Raw genomic sequence first — 8609 nt, forward strand, 5'->3', positions numbered from 1 at the left:
TGCTGCAGTTTGGTCATATCCTGCAGTTGTTGTTTTGACCAGTCTTGAAATTAAATCTCTCTTTGTCTGAGACCAATACAAGACAGAGTAAATATGGACTTAACCAAGACCTTCAAAACGTTGTGTTGAGACAAAGACTGATCTTGTATACTAACCTGTAATACTGCCAGAACCCCTCCAGTGTGTCAAGATCTATCTGATTCTGTACATGTGGGTCAGAAGAGAATAAGAGGAAAGTAGAAACAACCCAGTCTCACTCCAAACATAGTTGAAAACTGCCACTTGGTCAGTAACTTCTGGCATCAGACACCAATGAAAAAAAGCCATCCTTTCACGTCTGCATGATGATGTTTGATGGGGCCCGGCACTGTCAGGAGGAGACACAGCAGAACAAAATGAATGTTAACCAAGTAGGGCTGGGGGACTGGTGGTGGATGGGTCCAGCAACTGCTGAACCCCACCTGGGAGGCCAGTGTTCACGTCCTATAAAATTGTCAAGCCAAAGCCTGATCATTTTTCCTAAACCCAACCACGTGCAAGTGTTGTTTAAGGGAAAAAAACATACATTTGTAGGGTTGTACTGACATTGTGCTTTTATTGTGAAAGAGACTGTATGCAAACTGTACATTTCCTGTGAAAATGGAAATGTATTTTGAAATCAGACAATGCATGTAACGTGCAGAACTTGACATGGCGACCCAGAAGGTCAACAACCACCTAGGGTACCTATCACATCATATGTGGATGTGGAAAGTCTATGACCAAACATCAATATGCGACGAGGTCAGAGTGAGGACATGTTGGAAGAAAAAACGCTATTCTTCAAGCCTTCTGTAAAATGTTTACCTGCTGAGATTTCTAACAAGTATTCAGATTAAACACTAAATTTAAACATTAAACAATCTCAGTGTTTTGAGGAAAGTGGTGGGAGATGCATTAACATCCTTCACCCTTTACTTAAAAGTACTTATACTACACTATAAAAATACTCTCTGGCTCCTCCACTACCCTCAACATTTCGGCCAGACATTCAGGTATGTTGTGCTAGTCGAGGCAAATTTATTCTTGAGTCACTAGCCTCAAGCAGAGATGAGCAGTGGGCTACAGAAGTCTGGTTAGCTCATTTCTTTCTAACTCCACACCTCAAACTGATGCTGACTCAAGTGACATCACTGGAGGCAGTTTATGAGACTTCACGACAGCTCCCTCTGGAGTTATAAAAGGCTTTACACTTTTTTTTCACACATGCAGTTCTAGACAACACCAGTAAACAGGATTTGATGTGTGAGAATGGTGGTGTTCTCCAATAAGTAAGTATCATCAGCTAAATATACTTAAAGTAGTAAAAGTTAAAGTATGCAAAATGGCCCAGCCCTTTTCGGAGTGTCAAATTATCATATTATTCAACTGTTTTTCTGATGAATCTACATGTCAGCAAGATGATAATGTTGCAGTTGGTCCAGGGGGAGACAATATACTTCATATACTGTTGGGTACTTTAATCTATTACAGTGCATCAAGTTGTCATATGTTTGTATGCAGAATAATAATCTGCAAAATAACATCTAATCCCTGCAGTTAAATAAATGTAATGGAGTAAAAAGAACAATATTTTCCTCTGAAATGGAGTTGAGGTATTACTGTCAGTGCAGGAGCAGAAAAGTACCTCAAAAATGTAATGTATTTAGGTACATTACTTCATTGACAACCTGTTACACATGATCACATGCATACGCTGCTTCATTTTGGGTGTGTTACAAGCAAAGCGTCTGGGTACACTGGCTGACTGAGCAGCATACCATTAATATGTAACAGTGAAACACGTAATATACACTCAAAGTCAGTCAGTCTGTAATTCTCATGTGGATCATATGGTTACATAGCTGCCCAGAGGATATACTGTTCATACATATACATATATCATCATCATCAAAGATTCTGTGGTTCACGTTATGTAATCTCTAAGTATTTAAAAGTTTATTTGAACTAAAAATGTATGCACGTGGCATATATGTATGACAGAAATCTGACAACTTTTACCTTTGCTTTCATTCTGTCCAACTTTACTCAGGGGCACTCAGGGGTTTTGGATTTTTGGGTGATTTGAATGTTCACTGACAACCTCTGTTTGAAGTGCATTGTTTGCTTCCACAGGGCAACAAGACGTGATGGACTGTTGGACTTGCTCAAATAAATTTTCTTTTTAGTCTTTTCATTATGCAAGGTCAGGGAAAGAAAGCGGGGCCTCTGGAGGAAGAATACCATGATGACTAGTTGAAATCTCAATGAGCCAAGAAAAGGCATGGAAAATATGTCTGTAATGAGGGAGAGAAAAAGAGAGGAGGGGAGTGTGATGATACACATCTGGCTCGAGGGGGAATGAGAAGAGTACAGGATGTCATTTGGATTTGAAAACTGATCCTTAGGTAATCACTTCTGTCAGTCACTTTGATTTACAGCGGCCTTCACACCACTTCTACTGATTTAAAAAAAATGGTTGTAAAACACCTGTCCTTTAAATTCAGTGTGTGTGTGTATGAGTGCGTGTGTGTGTGAGAGAGAGAGGGAGAGAGGGAGAGAGAGAGAGAGAGAGAGAGAGAGAGAGAGAGAGAAAGATAGAGAGATAGAGAATACTTGGGTGGCCTGCACACCTGACCAGCATGCTAAGGATCTTGATGAATGCTCATCCATGTGGGTGGTGATCACACACATGTGCGTGTGTACATTGCACATACAGCTACAAAGCCTCATGTTTTCTGAGCAGTATGGGTCAGAGTAACCCTCTGTCCCTCCTGCTCTCTCTGGGTGTGGTCCTGATTCTCCTTCAGCCTTAGCATGTTGATGAAACACACCTACATTTGGTGAGATTGACAAATTGGTCAATGAAAACAGATTGCAGGGACTGTAAACATACAGGGCTTCCCCTAGTGCTCTAGCTATGACTTTTGCATACTCATGCTCAGCATATTAAGTTATACCGTACAAAAGGCCACACAGACTGTGGAAAAACATTATGCATGTGACATCACCCAGAACTTTCTGAGGGGACTTTTTGAAGCTTAAGTTGGGTTCACCACCCACCGCCATCTTTGTCAAATTACTGAAGCCACAATACCTAAATTATTTAGGCAACTAGCCGGGAGGAGCAGAGGTGGGACGAACAAAATGCAACCACCACAATTGAGCATGATAGCTTGAAACCATTTCGATTTGACCAAACAGGCTCCCCTCTGAGACCTGATAGTGTGGAACAAAATAACACAATTTGGATGCTGAGAAAAGCTCTGCATTTGGAATTGGGAGTCAAAATTCTCATGGAGCCAGCACCTAGTGGCCATTAAAGGAACTGCAGATTTAGACACTTACAGGCACACTTTTTTTTTTCTAACTCTGGTAGCGCTAGGGCTGCCCCCTAACAGTCGATCAAATGTTAGTGGACCAGAAAGGTCATTAGTCAGCAAGATTTCATTGGATGCTTTGTTGCAGAGAAAAAAAGCAAACATGAAACTCTATTAGGAGCTGTGCCTTGTCAAAATAAATCAAAAGCTATATGACTGGACCATGTGGGAATTTAATTTGAAAGGACAGACACAGGAAGTGGCCACGCTCAGCAGTCAGGCAGGAGTCACGTTAATTACCAGAGGTGGTACCTGTGGTTATTACACAGGCTAGTTAATAACATGTCGGACAGGAAATCTAAAGTGTGGGATCATTTTGAGAAGGTGAAGGACGAACCCAAGGTGATATGTAAACTCATCTTCATTGGTCGACTACAAACATGACGTATCATCTGAAGCATGTAAGTAGCTACATGTCCATTAGCCACTTAGCACAATCATTACTGCTTTGCTGACAGCGTCATTAACAGGTGGCTCACTCAGTGTGTGACGTGCACTTGTAGATAAAATACAGGCCTATATTAATGAAGGTTCATTAGTACAGTTTTGTATTTCTCTGTAATGTAGCACAGTGTTAACAATGTTACCGAGAGTGTTTACATGGACAGTTTAATTCCCTTTTCATTCAGAATGAAAATTCATTCCTATTAAATGTGATCTGTAAACACCTAATTCAGAATGAAAATGGCCAATGTGATTGAAAATTCAATCCAATGTAAGGGGCTGGAATATTCCGTTTCTAATTCTGAATGAAAGAATTTCTCGCACTTGTATACACTCATTCCTCTTAAAGTTCATTCCAGTCTTTCTGCGCATGCTTGTTTCCTTGCCCTTCTGGCGCGATGACGTATATAGTGTGCATAGCAACGGGGTGAGATAGAGCAGTCCGACTCGTTGCACTCACCGGTTTCCATTCACCAAAGCACAGTCTTCTATCTGCCTTCTTCGACCTTCTACCTCCCTTCTCCTCCTCAGCAGACGAAGCATTAGCAGAACAAGGTTGTTGTCGTACTGCTGCTTCAAGAATATAAGCAAAACAAGCCCGAAAAAGGCACTAAGAACGGCGGCGTCAAGCATCTTGTTATCTGGAGCGAGGACTACAGTGTTTTCTTCCGGTAAATGTAAACACGTAACATCCGCCCCGCCCCCTATCCAATCAGAAACCTTCCCTACCCCAAACCTTGCGCGGACCCGAATACAGGCGACGAAAAGGTGATTAAACTGATTTCCTGTGTAAACCCTCATTCGGAATGAATCTTTCCCATGTACCTGGAAAGACTTTAATTGCGAATGATTTCATTCCGATTTATTTCATCCTGAAGGAGAAGCCATCATGTAACCGCACCCATTGATACCATTCTTTCTCAGACTTTCTGTAATAATTAAATGAATATCGTAAACATGCTGGTGACTAGTCGACCAATGGCCCTAAATAATGACTACTGGTTGACTTGGAAAATTCTTCTCTTGGAGCTCTGTGGAGCAGTCTGTAATGAATGGGTCCCTGTTTTGTTTGCCTTGCATGCTCATTAGGATGCACAGGCAGGGTGACGGTATACCCAGTCCGGCCAATAGTTTCACACTGTTCCAATGATCTACTGCTGGCAGCTCACCACAGATTTTAAAGGATATTTTGAAGGCAGCTTTGAAGGAAATTGCATCATGGAACTACAAAAAACTGCAGCTGACCAAAATTTTGACCTGCTAGAAATCCCACCAGTCATCTAAGAGCCAGATCGTTGATCGATTCCTCAGGCGTTGTGGCCTCCCTAAAATGAGACATCAAACGAGACAAGATCTGGCAGAAATTTGGCCTTAATTGTAAAATTAGTCGTGGTCTTTCTTCTTCTGAATACAAAACATGTCTTGCAGGGAGTCATGGCAACAGGTGCAAATGATCTACTGCGGATACAGGAATGATTTAGTTGGTCACATTCTTGTGACCAATGAGTGAGCAGACTAATGAGCACATTACAAAAAAATAAAAAAACTGTGCTGTACTATTATTGGCAACTCACTCCCCTCCCCACAGAGGCCACTCAACATCCCATCACATAACTGACTGTGACGGCTGTTATCACAGCCTTCACAGATGCAGACAAAGAAACATAGTAAATGTTCATGTTTTCAGTTAAGTTGGAGGTCAGAGGTCACAGAAGTGGAGTGAAACAAGAGAGACAGAAAGAGAGAGATGCCTATGCTCTCAGCCCTGTGGCTTCCAAATAGAAAAGCAGTGAGTGATATTTCTGGTCGGGGTCGGGGCTGTGTGGTGCGGTGCAGATAGAGGGGCTTTTGTGCCGGCCGTCACACCCTCACAGGAAGTGCTCCCTTTGCGCTCTGCTGTGGTAGATGGATGCTTACTGGTGGGAGCTAAGTTTCAGGAATTTCATTAGTTGTGTTTGGGTGGGTAGTGGATGAGACCTTGCCCACCTTCACAGCAGTAAACCCACAAAAGGGTGCGGCTCTTAAAGGAGCACAAGGTTCAGGGAGACTTTCATCCTTGGGCAGCCATCTGCCCTGACTCACAGTATCTCAAATTGCTACTGGTGAGTTCTTATTCTGGATTCATCCATGTTATTTATTATTTTTAAGAGATGGTAAGCTCCCTGATTTGTGTTGGAACAAATTTCCGACACTGAAATCACTAAATCTTAGACGACCTCATTGCCCTTTTTGCTGTATGTAGCAGTCTACATTAAAGGATGCCTACTCCTCTGCACAGACCACACTAATAAACCAACTCAGAGGGCTGCAGTGACCCACAGTTCACTTCCACAGGCTTTATTTTGACAACTGAATGGTCTTTTAGCTCTGCTCCATGCCTAACAGACCACCATTGATATGATAGGACTCTCTACCTCACTACCTCTCTCTCTCTTCACATGCACAAATATAAATACAGTATATATAGTAAATATATATATATATATATATATTTATACACAGTAATGGGACGGTTACTTAAAGGTCTCGCTTAGATCCACATACAGTTTATAACCTTTTTTGATAGTAAATATTTGGGTAAATGGTTCGCATGCCAGCTTTCAGAAACGAGACTGTATGTGATGAAAGGTTGACTGAAGTCACACGTGCTTCTTTGAATCTCATGCGCAAATTAACAGGCAACCGCAGTCCTGCTGCAAAGACGGGCTTGTGGAGGCAGGTCATAGCACTGCCAAGACACTTTAACCTTAAAGAAAAGTTACATTTCTGCACTGGAAATTGAAATCATGTTGGACTGCTCCCTTCAGGCAGGTCCTAAACCCCAGGTGAGGGAAAGACATGCATTAGAGTGACAGACAGATTGGAGCAGCATCAGCAGTAATGTGGAGGTTACACCGGACTGTGGAGTGCAGCCTGAAGGCAAAGGTGTGTCTGTTTATCTACATTGCAACCCTAACCTTTGGTCATGAGCTGTCAGAATGCAGGACTGCCATGTCATGCACAAATCAGCGATAACAATGTAACAAAGCTTGCTAGTTAGCCATGAGGACATTGCATACTTGCAATTTCTTTTGTTATGCTTATTATAAGAAAGGAACCATAATATATTGAAACGATATGTAACTGAGATAATATGATGGTGAGCATAGAATTTAACCTTTCGTTAATGACAAAAATATGGGCTTTCTTTTGCTGCTAATGCTTCTAATAATGCTCACTTTAAAGTGTGCATCTGAACACCCCTCCATCCAATCAAGAATCGTGAATACCTACCTCTTATGTGAACATGCAAAAAGGAGGGGCTAAGGCTAAGTGGTAGGGGTAAGGCATGTAAGGAGCTCAGACATGCCTCATGAACTCATTGTGCTGAATTATTGTAGATAATTTGAGGAGCAACCTTCCGTTTGGTAGCCAACTGCTCTACCATCTGAGCCACAGCCACCATATGTATTGTATTGTAGGAAAGAAGTTGGGGTTCAGGCATCTGACTGGATGCCTCCTGGACACCTCCCTGGAGATATCCCAGGCAGAGACAATAATGCAGACCCAGAACACCTTAGAGTGATTGCATATCCTATGGCTTTGTAACCTTCTGAGGAACCCTAAGGAAAAGCTGGAGGACGTGGCTCGGGAGAGGGGCATCTGGGCTACCCTGCTTACCAATACCCAGATAAGCAGTGGAAAATGGATGTATGGATGTATGATGTATTTTTAGAAACTCTTTGAAGTTGCCCTAATCTCCCAAAACGACCCAAACAGATCACTCCTTCTTATTTTATGTTAGAAGGATTTCCTCCAAATATCCTCCTGCAGACACTACATTACCCACATTAGCTGCTCTGTGGAGATAATGGTCATTGTAAAGAAAGAAAAACTGTTAGCTACATAAACCAAAGCATTCAACAACTTGAAATTTTGATCTGATGACTGCACTAATTAAAAAGTCAGGGGATAACCAAATAGCATGAATGTTTGCACCAAATATCATGTTAATCCATGTAACAGTTGTTAAGGTATTTCATTGTAAAGTGCAAATGTCAACCTGCCAGTGGTGGTAGAGGAAAGGTCATACGTCCTCTGGGGCCTGTAGATATCTGTATCGAATGTCATGTCAATACGTCCAATAGTTGTCGAGATATTTTAGTCTGGACCAAAGTAGTGGACCAACTAACTGGCAGGATGATATTTCCATCCCTGGAGCCACATCTCTAGCATGGCTACAAATTGCTACGTCTAAACTGTAATTGTCTAAAGCTGGAAATCAAACATCCAGCAACAACAAACCCAGCAGCACTGAGCTGTATATCTTTGCACTAAACATCATGGAAATCCTCTTGTAGGTTTTTCAGATTTTCTGCTTTCGGAAAAGGTAACTGTCAAGCGAACAAGCATAAATGGAAAACCTCCTTTATCTAGGTATGCAGTGCTTTGATATGCAGATTAGCACGCTAGACTGAGCCTGTCCTTTACAACAGATCAGCATACACCTTTATCATCATCTATGACTCTCTGTGTGTGGCCTTATGTTTACACAGACCGGCTGTAATCCCTTACTGCAATAAAAACATTAAATATCATTCCACATTACACGCCTGCATGCACCTGAAACATCCACCATAGATGTAAATCCCTTTGACACTAAAAACAAACATACTCTACAGGTAAGAAACAGAGTGCCTGTTGCTTTTTTAATGATTCGTTATGGTATTTGGAGACTTGAGGTTTCCAACCATGATTGATGATCTTGTAATTTGTGCCGCAGTACAG

This window comes from Epinephelus lanceolatus, chromosome 10 (genome assembly GCF_041903045.1).
Source record: "Epinephelus lanceolatus isolate andai-2023 chromosome 10, ASM4190304v1, whole genome shotgun sequence".
Classification (NCBI taxonomy): domain Eukaryota; kingdom Metazoa; phylum Chordata; class Actinopteri; order Perciformes; family Serranidae; genus Epinephelus; species Epinephelus lanceolatus.